The sequence below is a fragment of the Procambarus clarkii genome, chromosome 70, assembly GCF_040958095.1.
Source record: "Procambarus clarkii isolate CNS0578487 chromosome 70, FALCON_Pclarkii_2.0, whole genome shotgun sequence".
Taxonomy (NCBI): Eukaryota; Metazoa; Arthropoda; class Malacostraca; order Decapoda; family Cambaridae; genus Procambarus; species Procambarus clarkii.
In genome coordinates, this window is record NC_091219.1 from 31429731 (window position 1) to 31452773 (window position 23043).

At 41.6% G+C, this 23043-nt stretch overlaps 2 long non-coding RNA genes across 5 annotated transcripts in view; one reads left to right on the forward strand and one right to left on the reverse strand.

The window, feature by feature from the left end:
* Positions 1-10166, forward strand: part of LOC138356129 (uncharacterized) — a 27884-nt gene extending 17718 nt beyond the window's left edge. Inside the window, exons 5-6 of one of the 4 annotated variants that reach the window (XR_011224216.1) lie at positions 2579-2648; positions 10062-10166. This is a non-coding gene — a long non-coding RNA (uncharacterized lncRNA). The remainder of the gene's footprint in view (positions 1-2578; positions 2649-10061) is intronic. The other 3 variants (XR_011224218.1, XR_011224215.1, XR_011224217.1) reach the window with 3 other exon arrangements.
* Positions 9994-14047, reverse strand: LOC138356130 (uncharacterized). The gene is made up of 6 exons (XR_011224219.1): positions 13829-14047; positions 12546-12766; positions 11583-11636; positions 11096-11149; positions 10696-10755; positions 9994-10135 (listed from the first exon to the last, which is right to left on the reverse strand). It is a non-coding gene; the product is annotated as an uncharacterized lncRNA (long non-coding RNA).
* Between the last annotated feature and the right edge of the window lie 8996 nt (positions 14048-23043).

A 23043-nucleotide genomic window follows, 5' to 3' on the forward strand; every position in this document is an offset into this window, starting at 1 on the left:
TGCATTTTAACAATATAAGAAGAGAAAAAAATTTTTTGGAAAGAATTTATTTCTTGTGCACCAGGGTGTTATTTGGAGACAGAGCAGTTCAGTGGTTAACTACTAAATTTTTTTTTCTCCCACACACGCACCCCCCTAGGAAGCAGCCTGTAACAGCTAACTCCCAGATACCTATTTACTGTTAGGTAACAGGGGTCATCCCCTTTTGTACAAAGAATCTGCTAAAGCTTTTAGGGCTAATCTTTGACACTCGTTTGTCTTTGTCGCCCCATATTTTTTACGTCCGAGTTGAATGCTCTAAGGCCCTTAACTAACTTTAGGTCATGTCCCATACTTCTTGGGGAGCTAATCGACACTGCTCCTCTCTTTACATTCCTCTCTCGTTCTGTCTAAACTCGATTATGGCCCTGTTTACTCGTCTGCTTCTCCTTCTACCCTTCACCATCTGGACACACTGCATCATACTGGGTTACGGCTCAGCTCTGGTACCTTTCCTTCGACACCTACCCTAAGCCTGTATGTTGAAACTGGCGTCCTGTTTCTACAGGATCGCCATGATCGCTACTGTCTTCTCCACCTTGCACGGTCCTTACAGCACCCTCACTCTTGCTTATGTCATGCCTTGACCTTTACCCATCCTGTGGTTCCTGTTCCCCTTCACCACCTATCTCTTTCTGTACGGTTGTCTCTCTTACAAAATGCTCTTTCAGTTTGTGTTACCAATATTTCCCCTCGTGTCATTCCGTCTTTGACCCTATGGAGGGGTCCCCGTTCCTAAATTCTGTAAGCCTTGACCCACATGACTAAAACTTTTACCCCTCCTACAGTTCTAAATCACCTTTTCCTTGAACACTTTTCTTCACACTTCCACTCTATTTCCGTCTTCACCAATGGGTCTTAAGTCTGCAGACGGTGTAGGCTACTCTGTTGTTTTTCCTGACTGCACCTTTGTGTCTCCTGCCTCCGGAGACTAGCATCTTCATGGCAGAACTTTATGCTATTCTCTATGCTCTTCATCAAGTCTTTTCTCGCTGTCAATCCTCCTCTGTGTTTGTAGTTGACACTTGCAGTGCCCTCATGGCTCTAGAATCCTTTAATCCAGTCCATCCTTTGGTAGTTGAAATTCAACATTGGCTGTTTCTTATCTCCAGTAGATTTAACACTTTAGTGCGCACAGCACTTGCTGAAAATAAAGCGGGTTGTGCGCGCGGCGTTCTGGGCGCTCTGCGTAAACACAAAAAAGTGTATAATCTTTTCACGCTCCTAACATCAATTCTCGAGCTACGTTTTTCATTTTGGTATCAATGCGTTGGCAATAAAATTCTCTACAAGATCATATGCATAAAATGTCACCCAAGCATTTGGTATCCCACCACGAAGTAAATAAACACGAAGATGACTCACCGTGACACCCAAACAGGAAGTAAATGTTCATACTCTTTCGTTTGTTGCCAGCCTCACAGTCATCCTACAGCGCTCATTTTATATCACTGAACTCGCAATAAAATTCCCCACCCAGACATATGCCTATCAATGTCTAATTATGGTATCGGGTGACCCGCACGAGTGTGGGAACTGGGCGAAGCGTTAGCTGTGATTTCAGCAGCGACGACACTGGTGTGATGCAGCGCTTTGAATGTTTATACTTATTTCACTGTCCTGACATTATTTCTGGAGCTACGTATTTCATTTTTATAGCAATGTGTTCGCAATAGAAAGTTCTATAAGAACATGGGTAGAGTTGGCCAACACAGCGTCAAATATAAATTTGCGGCGAATAAAATCTTACGCGTGTTTGTACCCGTGAGCGTCAAAAGTTTTTACTTTGCTCATGTTTTTCAAGTTTATACTTGTTTCACACCGTTTTTTTCTTTTGTATAGTGTTCGGAATAAAATTCCCTACACAGACATATGCATATCAAATACAATTCCTTGGAATTCACAGCTATAGAGATGACGGAAAACACACAACCGGAACCCGCTCTTGACACTCCAACTCACACCCGCAACACCCACAAAAAAAGTTTCTCTTGTTTCGTGTATACTTACTTTAGTTTTCGTGCTACAGTTCTCATTTAGGTATCAAAATATTCCTAAGAAAATAGACTACAATACTGAAACAATCTAAGACAATTATGTGTACTTACCAAAGCAAAGACGATTGTAGTAAAATAAGTTGAGCATTTTATCTCCACTCCACCTCCTTCAGGTACTGATTCCTGAAGTTGCTCAACAGATGTTCCTAGGTGGAGTGAAGCTGGTGCGGGTGGTTATTTCTTGTCCACCCAATACACCCTTTTCCTGTGATAAGTGGTGTAACAAGGTATGACGCAAAGTGGAACATCGCATGTCTTGCACGCTATACCAGTTTCCTTCCTGATACCCGACTTTGCACACACTTCACACCTGCGACGTTTGGGGATTTTTACCAGCTCATGTTTCAATTTATAGTTCAGGCGAGTCTCTGCTATAACAACACGTCGCTGTTGTCTCTGGGTTGGCAATAAACTACTGTCTGAATCGTCGCTCTCACTATTGTTTTCAAACACTAATGTGGAATATGAATTATCTTCATCAGATTCAGCTTCAGCACTAGGTGTAGACGTGAAGAGAGGGCGCCTCACACCCGACGGGCCAGGTGTTGACAGGTCAGCAGCAGGATACACAGGACCAGTGTCATCATTTATGTCTGGAGCATGAACTAGATGTGGAGATGGTGTAGTTGTTGCAGGCCACTCTGCCTTGTCAAATTTCAATAAAGACCAAATAGCAACTTCATGGAACTGGAGCAGAGTTAGTTTCCTTTGATCATCTGTGTTGGCCTTGTACAATGCATAAGCGTTTTGCAATGCCATTTGCAAGAAATAAAATGTTATTTTCTTGGTCCACTGGTGACATTTCCTGGCAAAATGGTAATACTTTACCATTTGATCAAAGTGGTCAACACCCTTCATGAACTTATTGTAGTCAACAATTGCCTGTGGTTTGTTCACCACAACCTGCTGTAGTCTTACTGTTCCATCTGCCCTGCGAACTCGTTTTCTTTTCTGAACTTTCTTTGTGTCTGCATTGTGTAGGTTGGTAATCATAGAGACAACTCACTTGTCGCCCGCAACTCGCCCCCTCCTCCTCCTCCTCCTCAGTTTGGCTTTCAGTCTCATCCTCTGTTGAGTCATCCCCAAGGGGTCTACGGCCCCCAATTTCAAATTCTTCTTCTACATCCTCACCTTCTGCATCACTTCGTTCATTTTCAGCTTGATCAAAGGCATCCAAGACATTGGGAATCTTGGTGGGAGTGAGCCTCATACCAGCTAACCTCCTATAGATGGCGGTAATCCTGTCTTTTCCACTTGATTCTGAGGATCCTGTAGCCGAAACACCGCTTGGGCCTGGTGCTGGATCCATTATTGATGAATATAGTGGGTTATAAACACACACAAACGGGTAATAATCCTTGAAAACGTGCGAGTTTGGCGGCCGAGGGGAGAGAGATCCGATCACGTGACAGATCACTGGGTCACGGCCTGTCACGTGACCCAGTAGGCCGACGTGACTTGCGGCCTACCCGAGAGAAAGGGAATTTCATGGCGCGGAGTTTGAAACAAACCCCAAGTAAATCGGATTTAAACTGGATTTTTTACAAATATTTTAAACCGCACCGTAAATTTACGTCGTGATCCGACAAGCGGTTAGGGAAAACGCCCGTAATTCCAAGTCGAAAATCCAGAAAAGTGTTAATACAGTGGAATTTCGCTGGATTCCCACCCATATTGGTGTGTTCTTAAATGAGCGTGCGGACACTGCCGCTAAGGAAGCTATCCGCACCTGTCCCATCTCCCGTAAAGGTATTCCTTATTATGACTTTTACCCAGTTATTCATTTCCCCATTCTTGCCCGTTGTCAGGGTTGTTGGTCTTCTGTTACTGGTAACAAATTGCGTGCTCTTAAGAGTAGTGTGTTCCCGTGGCCTTCCTCCTACCACCGTAACCGGTGGTGGGAAACGGCTCTGGCGAGGTTGTATATTGGTCATACACGTTTAACTCACGGGCACTTAATGGAGCGCTGCCCTGCTTCTTATTGTCCAAACCGTTGTCTCTACATGTCCTGACTTCCAGGACTTACGTGTCTTGCATCCCAACCATCCCTCAATGTCAATTGTCCCTCGATAAAATTCTTGGTAAATTCAATACCTTTGATATTGTTCGCCGTATGCGTTTTTGTTCTTGTATTGGCGACGTTAGTGATATTTAGCGCACTATGATTATCCCACACATTTGATGGTTTGATAATTACTGTACTGTACAGTACTTTGGTTTGGAATGTATCAAATGAAGTTGTTTCATGTATTCAAATGTGTGAGAAAATCCACTGGGGCTGTGAGATGAAGCGAACCTGTAACAAAGGCATTGCCAGTTGCATACTCTACCACCACTGATGGTAAAAGTCTTACAACTGGATATCTTGTGTGACGGGTTATGGTATCACAGCTATACTGAACCAAGATGGTATGGCTCTCCCTCACATAAATGAAAGAAATGCTGCTATTGGCCTTGCAGTGTGTAAGTTGCAGGTGGAAACAAATGAAAATTATCAAATAAATAATTAAACAATTTACTGAAATAGTAATGAACAAAAATAACACATGACAATACTTGACTATCATGTAATGCAAAGGTGAACAAGTTAGTATGACCTTAAATGCAAAAAATAAACTATAAGTAATGAATAAAAGTATGAAGATATACTGGTGTTCTGAAGACAGCTACCATACCACCATGGCATCAGTCACATGATGTTGGCTGGAAGTGGACGACGGGTTAGAGACACCAAGGTGATCCTAGAGCACTAAGGGCGAGATTGCCTCTCCAGGGAGGCAGCGCTCTTTATATAGTCCGGCGGTGATGACTCATCCAGTGTCAACACGAGGTGGACATCTGGTCAACTAGCAAACTGCTCGTTGTGGCTGGCGGTGCCTTTGTGTTGAGCTGTACCACTGTCAGTTGAAGGCGGCTAACTGCTTGTTTTTGGGGACAAACTGCCAGTTAGCAGTGTCGCCCGGCTTGCCTCTGAGTCATACCAGGCCGTGCCAGGCCCTGGGGGGTATGGAGAGGTGGCAGGACTGATGACTCTTCTGGGCTGGTGTAGATGTATACTTCCAGTGCAGAGGCATTGAAGGTGAAGGGAAAAGGCAGTTCCACTGCTATGCAGGGGATTCACGTGACACTTGTGAAGCCACAGAAAGTCTGGAGGCCCTACTGAAGCCAGTCCAAGTATTAAATAAAACCCCTGAAGTACGCCGGTGAAGGGTAAAGTGAAGGGTGAAGCAAGACCGTATGCCCCAACTTCAGGCACACACAGAAAATCACGTTTTGGTCCCGCCTCTCAACTGTGTATTTGAAGTTGGGGCGTATGGTGTTGAACTGCTTCTTCAGCCTTCACCTGAGTGCTTGTAGGTCTTACGTAAGACGTTGACTCAAGGAGGGGCCTCAAAACTTGCTGTGATTTATGGGGAAATCCGGTTGTAAGACTTTTACAAAGTCAGTAATATACTGTGGTAGAGTATGCAGCTGTCGCCTCACAGCTCCAGTGGATTTTCTGCTTGGTGTATATCAGGTTGTGATTTTGTGTGTGTACCGTATTGTTATGATCGCCGTCTGATAAGTCCTTTCTGGCCTCAAGAGTCATTTTTACCCACCTAGAAAGATTGCAGATGGCCAAAGCAGTTATTTAAGTTAAGAAGGGACAAGTCTTAAACAGAATTTTGCATATTTGACTGTAAAGGGGTAAATTGAGGTAGATTGAAAAACAAAATGGTGAACCGGGCAGGCGGTACTCACAATTAGGCGAGTACACTCGGGAACTTTTAAAGTGCAACCAAACATGCTTTAGGCTCTCACAACAAGAGGTGAGTGGTGGTGGCTCAGGTGCTCAGGCAATCAGAGCACCTAAGGAGGGAGGGCAGGAGTGAGAGGGGGGTGGTATGTGGAAGTTTGGTGACAGTTGTGTGTAGTTTGTTCATCTTCATTGTAAGTTTCATGGCTTGGTGTGCATTTTGCTAGTAAATTTAATTAGGGAAAAATTCAGGTGTTTGATTTTTTAAATCAACTTTTTAAATGTTGAGTTGTTAAAGCCTCAAAGTGCATGGAGTTGGTTTGGGAGTATGGCATCCTCATGCTGTTGCGTGCTCGCGTGAGGTAGCAAAGGTGATGTAAAGTTGTGGGGTGTACATGCTTGGGACGTCCTCTCTCGGGATGGCTGGTGTTAGACCTGCGTGTTTGTCGGTTGTTGAAAAGCCGTCATCCTTTGCTGTTGTGGTATTGATTTTACATTGTTCATCTTGTAATTAATACTGCAGTGCGATATCTTGGGCTACCATTTGTAGGTTTAAAATGTTTAATACAAACAGTTGTCCAATGAGTTTTAATAGGAAATATCATCCACCAAGCACCATTGTACAATTATATTAATTGATAGTATATGGATTGTGCAGAACTGCTTAGAATGATCTTTAACACTTGGCTATATTGGTCATGTCAAATACCTGCACGGTGAATGCTCAAAGACCCTTTCTTTATTCAGTGTTGTCACATACCTCATGGGGGTATGGATAGGCAAACACTCATTCGGTTAAACTTGCCTTGTAGTACTTTCAGAGCTGAGTAATTTTGAATCTGGTTAGCACTTTCCAAATAAATTGACCGTTAAAGTGAATTCCTATTTAGGTTTAAAACATTATACCGAATGAGAAACTGGGATTATATAGCCGAACACCAGAAATGTTGTTATTCAATTTGGTTGCCTAAAGCACATTCAAGGACTACACATTACATGGCATTCCAGGATTCCTCTATACCTTGCCTTATGCTGTAAACATTGCCACAACCCTGTGTTTTATTGATTTAAATGGCCACAGGGAGGCATACAACACTGCAGATTATGATGTCATTAGTTATCCACTGTGCTGACAAGTGGGCTGACTGATGTTCGTTGACACCTGTATCGGGCTTCAATTTAATCGCCAGGAGATCACCCTCTCACTAGACTCGTCTGTAGGAAGTACACAGTATAGTATTTCAAATTACCTTGGATCATAAATAGCATAAGACTTGGGGGTAGGAGAGGGTTGCAGTGTTTGTCATGGCTCTCAGTTGTTCCTGGTATTAGGCAATTTAGTTCTGGAATCATTTTTGTTGGCCAATGTTAAACTTTTTCGAAAGTAGATGTTTTTCTGAAAGGGAAGGGGGGGGGGGGGGGGAACCTCTATGCTTGGATACAGTTATCTAAGTGAATACTTAGATTTATACAGTAGAATAACTACCTTCTTTTCCTTAGTCAAAAAGGTTGCTTGTTTATTTCTAGGGACTTGTATGTTCTTTTATTTTTAACTGCAGCAACTTTCAGTGAATGATAGATTCTTACTGAAAGGACCTTTACTTCATTGTTGTTGCTTTATGGTCATCTCATTGTGTACAGGGATTCCGCGAAGCTTTTGGGGTTAGTCTTTGACACTCGTTTGTCTTGGTCAGCCCATATCTCTTGCCTCCGAGTTGAATGCTCTAAGGCCCTTAACCTCCTTAAGGTTTTGTCCCATACTTCTTGGGGAGCGGATAGGCGCACGCTCCTCTAGTTGCACTCCTCTCTCGTCCTGTCTAAACTCAATTATGGTTGCCCTGCATACTCTTCTGCTTCTCCTTCTACTCTTCGCCATCTTGATGCTTTGCACCATACTGGGTTGCGTCTCGGCTCTGGTGGCTTTCGTTCGACTCCCGCCCTTAGTTTGTATGTTGACACTGGCTTTCTCTCTCTTCAGGACTGCCGTGATCGCTACTGTCTTCTCTATCTTGCGCGGTCCTTCCAACATCCTTCCTCTCGCCTCTGTTGTGCATTGACTTTTCCTCCTCCTGTGGTTCCTGTTCCTCTTCATTGTCTTCCACTTTCTGTCCAGTTATCTCGCTTACAGGATTCTCTTTCTGTTCATATTTGTAATGTTTCTCCTCGTATTGTTCCTTCATTACCTCCGTGGAGAGTCCCCCTTCCCAAGTTTTGTACGTCCTTGACTTGTATTACTAAAGCCTTTACCCCTCCTACAATTCTGAAAAGCCTCTTCCTTGAGCACTTTTCTTCGCACTCCCACTCTATTTCCATCTTCCCTGATGGGTCTAAGTCTGCGGATGGTGTGGGCTACTCTGTTGTTTTTCCTGACCGTACTTACATGTGTCGCCTCCCTTCGGAGGCTAGCGTCATTACGGCAGAACTTTATGCTATTCTCTATGCTCTTCGTCTCTTGCTTTCTCATTCTCATTCCTCCTTTGTAGTTGATTCTCGTAGTGCCCTCATGGCTCTAGGGTCCTTTAATCCTGTCCATCCGGTGGTCATTGAGATTCAACATTGGCTGTTTCTTATTTCTAGTAAATTTAAATCAGAGTTTTGCTGGGTTCCCAGCCATATTGGTGTTTCAATGAGCGTGTGGATGCTGCCGTTAAGAAAGCTATCCGTTCTTGTCCCATCTCCCGTAAAGGTATTCCTTATTCCGACTTTTATCCTGTTATTCATTCTTCCCCGTTGGCCCTCTGTGGTTGGTAACAAGCTGCGTACTCTCAAACTTAGTGTGTCCCCGTGGCCTTCCTCCTACCACCGTAACCGGCGGTGTGACACGGCTTTGGCACGGCTGTGGGTTGGTCATACCCGCTTAACCCACGGTCACTTAATGGAGCGCCGCCCTGCTCCTTATTGTCCCTCTTACAGTTGTGCATATCCTTGTTGAATGTCCTGACTTCCAGGACGAGCGTGTGTCTTGCTTTCCGACCGTCCCTCGCAGTCACTTGTCCCTCGATAGAATTCTAGGTGAATCTGATACTTTTGATATCGTTCGCCTTTATGCGTTTTTGTTCTCGTATTGGCATTCTTGGTGATATTTAGCGCCCTCTGATTATTTCGCACTTTGGTGCCTTCTTTTGGTAATTACCTTACCTTCATTGTTGTTTCATTTTAATGTGGTAGTTGTGATATGGATTGTTCTGGCTCACGTGCAAGGTCTTGGATTTTTTTCTGTTTATATTAAGAAATTGCCAGTCTTGTTACTATTTGTAGAGTTAGAGATCTGCATTAAGGCCTCAATATTATATTCTTAAAAAAAATAATATCAGCAATTTTTGTGGTTGGTAATATTTAGATTAATGTCAGTGATGTATATGACAAGGGTTAAGACCCCTTGTGGTATGAAAGCATTTTTCCCCAGTCCTTTTTTTAACAAATGAAAGGGTCCTCGTAACCATTCTTTTGTCCTTTCTACCATGTACCTGTTTGTTGCTTCTTGGTCTTTCATTTGGTACTTTGGCTATTAAAACAATGGCCTTTGGTAATGCAATTACCATTTCTAAAAAAAATGAGCAGGTTCATTAGGCAGGGTTTGTTTTTAACAAACAGTTTTACAAAAAAAAATTCCATTCCTTCAGGACCTTGCAGATGTTAGGTCAAACTAATTGACAGTAATCTGTTTTGCCCTTTCAAACAATGATGGTTTTAATCTAGGCAAAATATTTCTGAAGTTTGGCAGACAAATTTAATCAAAGCTCTTAAATGATTTAAGTTAAAGACATGGTTTTCAAAGTTGTATAGATGCTTCAGTGTCACTTTTCTAATGTTTAAATTTAACAATGATCTTTAGTTAATTGAATTATAATTTTTACAAAGCTTAGGTGTTGCATAGCTTTAAATTTACTTTTAAATATGAAAACTAAAATATTGACTAAAGTTTCTTCCACTTTAATATTTCAGACTAATTTGCAATATTTGTTAGTTTATGTAAATTGAATAGGTAGTCCACTTTTACATCTTTTCAATGCATTTTGCATGCACCTATGTAACAAGTTACAAATAGGTGTAAATTTTACCAAGTATTTATTTTCAAAGTAAAAAAATTTCAGATGTTTAAACATTGCATCAATAGTAAACAATTTCCAGCATAATTTCAGGATAAGGTATATAAAGTAGTTTCATTAAAATTGTTTTATTTAATAAGTTTTACATATAGTATTTATAATACATCAAATATTTATTAGTTTCAGGTTGTGGGACAGATGCTCCTAGATGAACAGAAGATCCAAAAGGCCAAGACAACTCCAGAGACAATCACCTGTAAAAGAAAAATAAACATTAAACAGGGACACTACTTTTATTATCACCAATGCCTAATAACAAGCCCAATAAATCCTAACATCCTATCTTTTAAGATAGGCTCAGCAAGGCCTATCCCTTCCTCTGGTTGTATTGCAGAGCTTGTTCCCTGAATGGGTGCAGTACATCCACCACTTTAGTGCCATCAACACATTGTACATATGCTTCATTGAAAGCACTGTACAATGCATGCCAGGCACTAAAGTTTTAGATGCATCCACCCATTCAGCAAACAAGCCCTGTGAGAATTAACAATGTAACCATTGTTAAGGGTCCCTAAACCTATGCAAATCTAGTCCATCTATTAGATGGGCAGTAGAGCAAAGCTCTGAAAAAGCCAAGCCAGGGAAATCTGCAGGACTGCCTGGTCCCCTTTTATGAAATGGGGTAGGATCAGTACAAACTGCATCATCCCTGTGGGTTGTAACAGTAGGACATGGTTACACACCTATAAATGGACTAGATAAGAGAATAAAGATTAGGTCATTGATATAGCTAAAACATCAAATTCAAACTCACCCACTGTTGCAGAGTAAAGGAGCCTCACTCCAAGCCAGTCCATGCATCAATCACTTTCACCTGAAAAATATTTCTACGAATTATTCAGATTTAAAGCCAATCTTGCTTTACTTTTCAAATTAGCATTCAGTACTTTACAAATTCAGATGGAAAAAATTTCTTTAAGGAATTTACCTTTCCTACATATTCTAGTAGCAGTAGTAGATCTAATTTAGCAATATAAATATATATGGCATCAATTTGCCAAGTTTCAGTAAATCATTTGAGAAACTATCCACAACTGCACTTCAATGGCAATTTACATTTATCTTTAGCCATTGTTATATTGTTTAAGTTACAGTATTACTATTTTTTTTACTTTTATGCAAATCTATTCAGATTAACCTTTACTACAACTCACCTGATTCTATTTAAGCAACTGACAGAGGGACTTCTGGACTTTCCAAACCACATTCTGGAAAATTATATAAATTTAAAACCAAGCTAAAGTAAACATTGAATATTTTTTTTTTTTACTTTCAAGGGAAAAATACCATCACTTAAACAAAACTTTTCCTGCCATTAACTTTGACTCATGATTACCCTTAAGTGTTATACATTTATAGATTAAAGCTTATTTAACAAACATTTAATGTTAACTAAACAAGATTTATATTTCATTAAAATTATTAATAAAACACCCTCAACTATGCTGTTTAAGATCTAATGCCCCACATTACAATTTTCACAATTTCAACATACCATTCTATTCAATACATTCCTGAAAGGACTAAACTTGCAGATATGGTACCCACTAGCCTAAGCCTAGACTTCCATACCCTAATATTTAATAGGTTTTTAGCAATTAACTTCTACCCTCTAATTCCAATGTACACAACACTACTTACTGTAGATCTGCAAGTATTTTCCTGCAGCTCTTTGTTGCCAGGACCTTCCACAACCTGTCATGTGAACAGTAAATATTACTAAAAAAGTTATTTGCATAGCAATGTTATTTTGTTCATACCTGTACCACCAGTTTAACAGTTGCCGTTTTAAATGGCACACTAAGTATCTTGTCGTCTTTAATATTTACAAACAAAGCTACACTCATTTCAAGTCAACATCCTATACAAATTATATTTTCCAACAACTTTCGTCATGAACATTTTTCTGGAACATTGCAAACAAACTTTAATTTAACAACCATGTATAACATTTGAATAAAAGCAATACAAAATATATATACAAATTATTATTCTTTTGCAACCACTGCTTACTACTAGGGGGACAAATTTATTCTGTTGAATTATGTACCAAGCTTTTTAGTCTGAAAATTCATAATTAACCCAACTATACTACCAAGACAATGTGATTTTACTAAATTTAGTAATATTTTTACACTAGCAACTATACAAGGCCATATTCTCTCCAGTTATCACCACACTTCTGCAGGTGTAAGGTTCTATCTCCCCCCTCTGCACCACTTATGACCACACTTGGTCTTTATTATAAATTTCTTTATGAACCTGATACAGTACTGTTAATGGTTTAATGTTTTGTGGGAACAATTTAGCTACAGTAATGCCAAAGGAATGATTAACACCATGCAAGCCAACTAATATTAAAGTTAGAAATATTTATTAAAAGCAGAAGTTTATCATATGGGATGTTATTTTAGAAGAATGGGTGGTGTGGTGGTTATGTTATAGTTGAGTAACATGGTACAAGAGGGCAAGTGCCACTGGCTTATGGCAAAAGATTCTGTAGCAATAGAACTATAAGCCACACTTTCTCCCCCCCCCCCTTCCTCCCAACTGTTCTGTGTCAAAAGGGAAGGGGGGGGGGTGTCCATTTACTGTACCACTTACATTTTAGTGTGGGCTTCTTCCACTATTCTGATGTTAGCTGGAACATTTCGGCCAGCTGCCGGTTTGAAAGGGAGGCATACCATGTGCCAATTCAGGAAGCTTTCCACGTTCCTCACTGCATGTCAGCTCAGGACCTCACTACCATGTTGGGAGGCAGTTGAAGACTAACCAATCAACATCCCAGGCTGGAGAGCAGTGCCAGCTCGGGGAGAATTTACCACCTGCAAAAAATTTAATACTCTTAACAATCTACAACATCTCTCTTACCTAGCCCCCAAACCTTACAATTGTCAGCATTAAACTGCATCTGGTAGTCTTAACCATTTCAAAACTATATAGGGCATCGGTATTTTTTATTTGCCAATTCTGCAACTATTGCAGTCTAAACCATAATCTTGCGAATAACCGAGGTCCAAGGAGAGCTTTTAGGCACTACTTACAACACTTCTCCCAACTTAACCCCATTTATACTAATTTCCTTTGGTATAGCCATGACCTAATCAACTTCAGTCAGCATTCCCAATGATCCGAGCCCCTATCAATTTTGCGCCACTATCAAAATCTCTGCTGAAGTCAAGGTACACAAAATCACAAACCTTATCACCATTTCCTCAACTATGCAACCTAATCCATGAACATTTAGTAATAAAACTATGCGATTCATGTATCTAGTCATGTTTCTCAAAAAGAGTAGAGAAATGGCACTTGCAATGTTAGATTCTAGTAACTTTCCTCACAATAGACTAAGCTAACTGGTCACTAACTTAAGCGTTAAAGTTAACTCAAACTTTTCCTTTAAAACTTGCTATATTAGGAACTTTCCACGACCGGCCTTTACCCGACATAATTAAATAGGGTCAAAACGGTATATTAAATGCAGTAAAACTACGGTAAATATGATAAACTTGCATTCTTTAAGCATGGGCTGCATAGTAAGTGAACTAAACTAAATGTTAAGCACCCTGGCAAACCACTTCGTTCTATTCAATTTCTTTATTTAATCACTTTGTCCGGCTAGAATTTTTAGATTAGATTAAAGGAACACCCTCCCTGGTAACGGCTGAACTAGTTTACCAAATACAAATATTTAGGTAAAATACTTTCATAAAACCCGTCTACTTCCCCCACCAGTAGACTTGTTCAGCTAAAGGCATAATGTAATGTTCCACTTTAGTAAATAAAGACTTAAAAACACACTACCCCATCTGTGTAGTTACCGGTTACCTGACATTCTACGCTTAAAATAATCCATCTATTCCCCATAATTGTTCGATATAACTTACCTCTCACCCACTGGTCGAGTACACAGCAGTATATATCCTCCTCCATCACTCACCGCGTGGATACTATTTCACTCTGGCCGCAAATTACCTCAAATCACCTACGTTGTCCATAAACATATATAGAAGAGCAACTGACCGTAGCAACCGTATAACGATCATCACATAACGTGGGAACATTAGTAGTACTGCTGTCAAAACATAGATGGCGCCAGGACAAACGGTAATTCCTATGGACTCGCCTAGTTATGCGTAGGGAATTGAGCTTCAGCTGTTTGGTCCCGCCCCTCAGCTGTATTCACCTAGTTGTACTCACCTAATTTGTGCTTGCAGGGGTTGAGCTTTGGCTCTTTGGTCCCGACTCTCAACCGTCAATCAACAGGTGTACAGGTTCCTGAGCCTATTGGGCTCTATCACATCTACATTTGAAATTGTGTATGGAGTCAGCCTCCACCACATCACTGCTTAATACATTCCATTTGTTAACTACTCTGACACTGAAAAAATTCTTTCTAATATCTCTGTGGCTCATTTGGGTACTAAGTTCCCCCTTGTTCGTGTTCCACCCGTGTTAAAGAGCTGTCTTTGTAACTATCAAAATGCATATATCTTTGCTTTCACTTCAGTTATATTTATGACAAGGGATTTAAAATTTGCCTATATTTCTGCTTCTCTGATGACATTAAAAACTTTCGTTTATTACAGTATCTACATAAAATTAACATTTATCTTCATTAGGTTGTAGTTCTCATCAATAGGGAGAGCGTCGGTAAAAAAAAAAATGTTTAAATATAAATATCTTTCCTCTCAATAATATGCCCGAAACGCTATGCGTACTAGTGGCTTTAGGTATTGTATGTACTAGCTCTATCTATAAATCCAATATTATGTTTGTAAATCGACTATTTATGTACTTTCCTGAATAAAATGAACTTTACTAATATCTAATCTCTGTGACTAAAACGTAAGAACGACTTTATCTATGCCTTTTTGATAACATATACAATTATAAGCTTTATTAGTGAATCTCTATTAATTAAACAATATATCAGAGAGTGTGTAAGGTTCGGTGTTCCATGTGCGAAGAGACATGGGAGATTTTACATCAGTACAGTAAATGTTTTAAGTAGCGAACGCATACTAACGAATAACGATTAGTATAGACCAACACTATTGTTCTATGAAGTCGATTTAACTTCCAGACATGTATTTTTCAATAAGTCTTAAATATTTTCTGGCTAGCTATGTTAGATATTATTAGAAATACGTATTCTACTTGTTAATATAATAAACTAAATTTGCGATCATTTAAGGAGAGAAGTGCGACGACTGGATCACTGTGTACAGAAGGTTGATATGCCAACAAACACTTTCCAGACAACAATATATCTTGGATAAGTCGCTCCACAACATTGACACCTGGACCGTTGATTTCCTATGAGGCCACATATTTACTTATTTCATAATGGAAGTATATTATTTTATAGTAAATATATGTTTTCTCGTGTTCTGCATTAAGCACCAACATTATAGTGAATAAATATACCATATTTCTTCATTATTTAAGTAATGCTAGGAGGCTTTGAGTAGCTTTGGGTCATTAGGTGAACAGAATCTCCAATAGATGGGGCGAGAGTCGCGCTATCTCTCGCCCGAGCGAGAGTCGAAACTTATTTTAGAATTGATATATCTTTGTCCTCCAACAAGATATATTTCCTTTGGTGCACTCACAATAACGAGCATATCTCTGTCTTTCTGAAGGCATATAATATTTTAGGCTTTATAAGCGTATCTTTTTTATTTACACACTATATTGGCAAGTGCGTAGGCTTCTGCATTCCATGACCGACAAGCTATATGAATGCTACTATAAAAACGTCTGTATCTTCACTTGAGCTTTATATATGTCTATGTTAAAGTATTTAAAATTAAGCTTATATTTCTATCTTTCTTGAGACATATAAAACATATGTGTTTATTAATGAATTTACGTGAAATAAGCATTGTTCTGAGAGAGAGTTGCTCTGTCGATCAGTCTGTGCGGGGTCGGAGCTCGGCGATTATTAAAACACATGTATCTTCATTAGAACTTTATATATATCTATGGTAAAGTATTTAAAATGAAGCTTATATTTCTATCTTTCTCAACACATATAAAAACATTTGCGTTTATTAACGAATTTACGTGAAATAAGCATTGTTCTGAGAGAGTTACTCCGTTGCTCGATCTGTGCGGGATCGGAGCTCGCCGATTAGAAAAATACACGTATCTTCGCTTTAAATACAAATATGCCCATGGTAAGGTATTTAAAATGAAGATTATGTTTCTATCTTTCTTGAGACGTATAAAAATCTTACGTTTATTAACGATTCTGCGTGAAATAAGCATTGTTCTGAGATGAATATTGCGGATTTCCGGCTCTACAACCGATGAAAAATGCAACTTTTATACAACTACAAATATCTTTAGTTTTACTTTAAATTTTGTCCTGAAAGAGTTTTCATATATAGATCCAGTTTCTGCCGTTCTTCTGACATAAAAAGACCTTTGGTTTAATAAGTTATTAAGATGTTTTCAACAATATTACTAGGGCGTTCACCGATTCTAACATGGGCGACCCTTTTGGAAACGCAACACATGGGTTGACCTGATTGATATATGGGTCAGATTCCATTAAGGTTCGGAACATAGTTATTTATTTATTTATTTATTTATGCATATACAAGAATGTACATAAGGAATGTGAGGATACAAATATGGTAATTACAGTCTTGTAAAGCCACTAGCACGCGCAGCGTTTCGGGCAGATATACACAGAATTATTACAATGCAATTTTACAAGGAACCAAAGGCCAATTTACATGGAGTGTTCACCATTGAGCCGGAACAGTTACAAGTGCTAGAAGATGAGGTACTTCTAGATGAGAGACAACAAAAATATTAGTCTCCGTGGTGTAGTGGTAAGACACTCGCCTGGCGTTCCGCGAGCGCTATGTCATGGGTTCGTATCCGGCCGGGGAGGATTTACTGGGCGCAATTCCTTAACTGTAGCCTCTGTTTAACGCAACAGTAAAATGTGTACTTGGATGAAAAAACGATTCTTCGCGGCAGGGGATCGTATTCCAGGGACCATAGGATTAAGGACTTGCCCGAAACTCTACGCGTACTAGTGGCTGTACAAGAATGTAACAACTCTTGTATATATCTCAAAAAAAAAAAAAAGTAACAGCAGAGAAAGCAATGAGACACCTAGCATCACTAGATGAAACTAAAGCTATTGGACCAGACAGTAGCATCCACTAGAATGTACATTAAGCTACATGGGAAAATTACTCGAAAGAATGAGCAGCTCCCATCTCAAAACGCACGTAAGGAAACTTGAGAAGGTACAGAGGTTTCCAACGAGGATCGCCCCAGAACTACGAGAGATGACGTATGAAGAAAGATAAAGAACTGGACCTATCGTCGCTAGAAAAGAGGAGACATGATGTACAAAACAGCTGGATTGATAGACTGAAGGAAAAATAACGTTCAGAATGAATACCAATAGAGCAAGAGGGCATGGCTGGAAGCTTGAGAAACAGATGAGCCGCAGAGATGTTAGAAAGTTTCTTTAAGCATAAGAGTAGTAGGGAAAATTCTATGAACTAAATGATCATTTCACAAAAGCAAACTACATTCATGACTTCAAAAGTAGAAATATAAGAAATAGGCCAGGAATCATTGTAATAGACAACCGGCAGCTGGAAAGGCTTGGTCTAAAAGCTCAAGCTCCATCTTTCAGGTAAAGAACTAACTCACTCTCTCTTTAAAAATTGCTCAATAACAATGGCATTAAAAGCACCCAGATACTCTGCCAGCGCCACGGGCATTCTCTCTGATCTTTATTATTCACAAACAAAACATATCAACAGCCGAGTATCCGATTTCCCGCTCATTTTTTGCCGGGAAATACAGGTGGCGCCGCCCATGGAGGACCGAACAACTAGGCTGCTCCACAAGGGCTCATTCCAGGAATCTCTGATCCTTCTTCCCTGGTCCCATTTCCCCTCCCCCTAATCCCCTACAACCCTTCCCTTCTCGAATCCCCCAACCCACAATCCAACTCTACAAACCTCCCTCTAACCTCTTATAATCACGTCTGCATTCATCATCACTATATAGTAGAGAGGAAGCATTGAATTAGTTGGTCGGGTACACGCTCCATGTCTGATTCTTTTTCTCCCCTCCCCCCCCTCTCCCCCCCTCCATGCGCTCGAGGTACCTGTACCTAGCTCATCTGTAGTGGTCGTGGGCTCTGTGGCTCTGTAATGGTCGTGGGCTCTGTGGCTCTGTAATGGTCGTGGGCTCTGTGGCTCTGTAATGGTCGTGGGCTCTGTGGCTCTGTAATTTTCGTGGGCTCTGTGGCTCTGTAATGGTCGTGGGCTCTGTGGCTCTGTAATGGTCGTGGGCTCTGTAGCTCTGTAGTGGTTCTGGGCTCTGTAGTGGTCGTGGGCACGATGGCTCTGTGGTCTATATACAAATATAGAAAACAAGACAACCAATGTGAAGCAATATGTTTCTCAAACTCACAGTGAATATAATTCCGTGGGAGTTAGGTAACTGTTGTGGGCTGCATCCGGGGAAAGGTCAGTAGTTCGACTTAAAGTGGGGGAGGGGAAACATCTATACAAGCTTAATTACAGACTCCCTGTCCCTAACAACGGGAATTATTATCAATTTATATAAGTTCACCTAATTCGCGAAAAGCTTTCATTAGCCGAAGCAGTACCGAGTGAGACGAGATTATAGGTTCGGGCAGCCACTAAATAAGGCAAGGAGGGGCACAAAAAACAAGGGCAGGTGCCGCGTAAAGCTTGGGCTGGAAAAATCAAAATGGTCGGCTGGAAAGAATGGCTAGGCTGCAGGTGCCCTGGAAGGCGTCGACCAGCTGGCGTCAACACCGCCGTCGTCGACAACATTATCCCACATATATATCTCTTACTCCGATAAGAACGACGTAATTCCTAAAGCCCTTCTTAGTGCCAACTTTTTTTACACGTGTCAAAAAATCCAAATTTGAGTAGTTTATAGTGAATATAATGTGGAGAGAGAGCGAAAGATCGTCATTATGACTCAAAATCTGCTGAGACTAGCCTCATCGTCCTGGAGCCCTCAAAGGCAGCACGTGGTAGCTCCGGTAACGGTGTTTTTTCTTGTGTTTTTTGCCTTTTTACCTTCGTGGCGACCAGGTGACTGGTGACTCCAGATCCCCCGGGCTCTAGGATTACCTCCACCACTGCTAAGAGAAATCCGAGGATGCTAGAATGTTTTTTTTATGGTTATGCGAGTGTTGGGCTGACTTTTCGGGTCACTAGCGTCGGGTTTAATCAGTATTCGTTCTCGGGAACGAACGTCCAAGCTTAATTGTTAATAAACTGCTGTTGTGTTTTTTATTAATATAGAGCAGGTTGTTAATAGTACATGCGTGTGCATAAGTGCATTGGGACGTTGTTTACCCCACAATGACATGGGTGGATATCTGTTCCAGAAGATACTAAGATCTATATGTTAATTCTCTCTCTCTCTCGCTCATATTAAGTTAAATTTATGTCATTTAATGGATATATCCAGTAAGTGTCAGGAATAAATAAATAAGCCCTAATTAGTTCATTTAAGTCCTCGTGGAAAGAAACCTCGTGCATGCGGTTACCCATCCAGTTACTACCCACACACACACACTCAGCTGTTCTTAACCTGCCCGAGCCACAGACTCAGCAACAAGCCCATGATCCACACAGCCGTAAATGACTCATATTGTGTAACATCTATGTGAACAAGACATAAGTCATATAATTACCTGGTTGATGGGGTTGATGGGGTTCTGGGAGTTCTTCTACTCCCCAAGCCCGGCCCGGGGCCAGGCTCGACTTGTGAGAGTTTGGTCCGCCAGGCTGTTGCTTGGAGCGGCTCGCAGGCCCACATACCCACCACAGTCCGGTTGGTCCGGCACTCCTTGGAGGAATAAATTGTTTGAACGTTGTGTAAATTTGGGAAATTTGAAATTAATTTGAATTTGAAATTTGGAATAACGGAAATAACGGAATGAATGTAGGCTTAACGGCCCGAAATTTAAAATAAAAACTAACGATTCCTTCATCGCCAACTTTATTTGTTTTTGTTTTTATTTAACCCCGTCCCCCCCCCCCCACCCCACCTCTTCAACCCCGTAATTCACAGACCCCATTATAGATTCCCAATGTCGGGGTCCAGAAAGCCTGTTAGGCTTATCGAAGTCGCCGAAGGCCGACGACGTACCTTCCCCCCCCCCAGGATGCAACCCACAACAGTCTCCTGTCTCCCGGGTAATTGTTTACTCTTGGGTGAACAGAGGCATAAGGTGCAAGGAAACATGCTAACAATTTTTTTCTGTCTTTTAATGTAAAGGTGTTGATTGACACCCGCGAGTGGGCACTACAGAGCCCACGACCACTACAGAGCCACAGAGCCCACGACCACTACAGAGCCACAGAGCCCACGACCACTACAGAGCCACAGAGCCCACGAAAATTACAGAGCCACAGAGCCCACGACCACTACAGAGCCACAGAGCCCACGACCACTACAGAGCCACAGAGCCCACGACCACTACAGAGCCACAGAGCCCACGACCACTACAGAGCCACAGAGCCCACGACCACTACAGAGCCACAGAGCCCACGACCACTACAGATGAGCTAGGTACAGGTACCTCGAGCGCATGGAGGGGGGGAGAGGCGGGGGAGGGGAGAAAAAGAATCAGACATGGAGCGTGTACCCGACCAACTAATTCAATGCTTCCTCTCTACTATATAGTGATGATGAATGCAGACGTGATTATAAGAGGTTAGAGGGAGGTTTGTAGAGTTGGATTGTGGGTTGGGGGATTCGAGAAGGGAAGGGTTGTAGGGGATTAGGGGGAGGGGAAATGGGACCAGGGAAGAAGGATCAGAGATTCCTGGAATGAGCCCTTGTGGAGCAGCCTAGTTGTTCGGTCCTCCATGGGCGGCGCCACCTGTATTTCCCGGCAAAAAATGAGCGGGAAATCGGATACTCGGCTGCTGATATGTTTTGTTTGTGAATAATAAAGATCAGGGAGAATGCCCGTGGCGCTGGCAGAGTATCTGGGTGCTTTTAATGCCATTGTTATTGAGCAATTTTTAAAGAGAGAGAGAGAGAGAGAGAGAGAGAGAGAGAGAGAGAGAGAGAGAGAGAAAGAGTTAGTTCTTTACCTGAAGAATCGAGCTTTAGCTTTTAGACCTAAGATGATGACCAGACTACACACTAGAATGTGAAGGGACGACGACGTTTCGGTCCGTCCTGGACCATTTTCAAGTCGATTGTGATCAACAATCGATCGAGACTAAATAGACCAAGCCTTTCCAGCTGCCGGTTGTCTATTGCAATGATTCCTGATCTATTTCTTATATTTCTACTTTTGAAATCATGAATGTAGTTTTGTTCTACGAAATGATCATTTAGTTCATAGAATTTTCCCTACTACTCTTATGCTTAAAGAAACTTTTCTAACATCTCTGCGGCTCATCTGTTTCTCAAGCTTCCATCCATGCCCTCTTAATTGAGCGTTAAGTTTGCAGATTTCAAGACTGTCAACAACTGACGTAAACTGGCTATATGTTCCGGCCAACCATTATCATACAGCACAATATCATCCAGGTATACCCGAACAATTGGGAACATTTGCCAACAAAGAACTCATTAACCTCTGGAACGTCGAGGGGGCATTGCGCAGTCCGAACGGTAAGACCTGGTACTGGAAGCCACCATCGGGTGTTACAAACGCTGTTAGTTCCTTGGCGTGTTCAGCGAGTTATTTGATAGTATCCTCTCGAGAGGTCGAACTTAAAACACATATATGGCATTTCCGCTCTCGTTGATACAGTCCCCCAGAAGTGGTAAGGGGTTGGCAACCACTATGGTCACCTTGTTGAGATGGCGGTAGTCGGTTTATAATCTCAAGGAGCCGTGTGGATTAGGGACCAAAAGACAGGGGGAGCACAAAGAGCCCTGAACCGGACGGATAAGGCCGTGCTGGAGCATGAAGTTGACCTCCTGTCGTACAATGGCCCTCTTCTCCGGACTCATCCCGTAAGGTTGAAGGCGTGTGGGGGTGTAGTCAGCCAGCCTCACATCATGGTCGATGGCATCGGTCTGTGTCGGGACCTCCTCAAAGAGACTGGAGAACACGACAAGTAGCGACTGCACCGCTTCACGCTGGAACATCTGCAAATGGGACAACCTCTCCTCCACAGCACTCACAGAGGTAAAATGATTCAGAGTAGGATAAGCTGTGTCCCCCACAACAATTATCCCTTCCCTCACTGGAAAAGGAAGTATTGGTTAGCGCAACTAGTAGCAACAAACTAGCAACTAGCCCAAGGAACCTCTTCAGCCGGTCCAAGTGCACAAGCATCACCTAGTTCCGTTTATCCTTGTGCCTGACTTTGTACGTGAGGTTCCCAACCTGTTCTGTCACTATACAGGGGCCTTCGTACTTGTGGGACATAGTGTTTCTCAATCGAGGTTTTTACACGAAGACATAGTCACCTGGATCAAATACCCTCAACTGGGCTTTAGACTCGTGTCGCTCCTTCATGGTAGCGTGGACCTTCTTTAGATGTTTGTAAAGCAGCAGCGTGATTGTCACAGAGTCTCTGGGGGTGTTGGACAACATAATCTGAGCCTCCGGACAACCTTGAGGTTACCTTGAGGTGCTTCCGGGGCTTAGCGTCCCCGCGGCCCGGTCGTCGACCAGGCCTCCTGGTTGCTGTGGTTGCAATGTCACATTATCTAACAGTTTCTCCTGTAACATTTGTAAGGGACGACGGACCTTATGATTAAAGACTTAACTCAAAAGGTGAACAGCTCAGTGAACTTTGTAGCGCTCTAGTTCAAGTTCTCTCATAGCTGCACTGTCTGCTTGACTGGGTGTTGCTAACCCTGTATCACTTGACAAGAGTTCCTGCTCTACACAATGTTGTCAAATTTCATTGACCGGCTGCCATTTTTGTCTACCTGCGGTCAAATCTAGACCAAACTCATTACCTAGCAACACTAAATTATTTGTTGTGAGTCTTTTAATGTTCCCCCATTGAGGGGTTACAAGCCAGTTCTTGCAGTCTGGCCTCCATGATAAGTCATTTATTCTTTTAAATAAAAGAGACAAATACATTTAAAA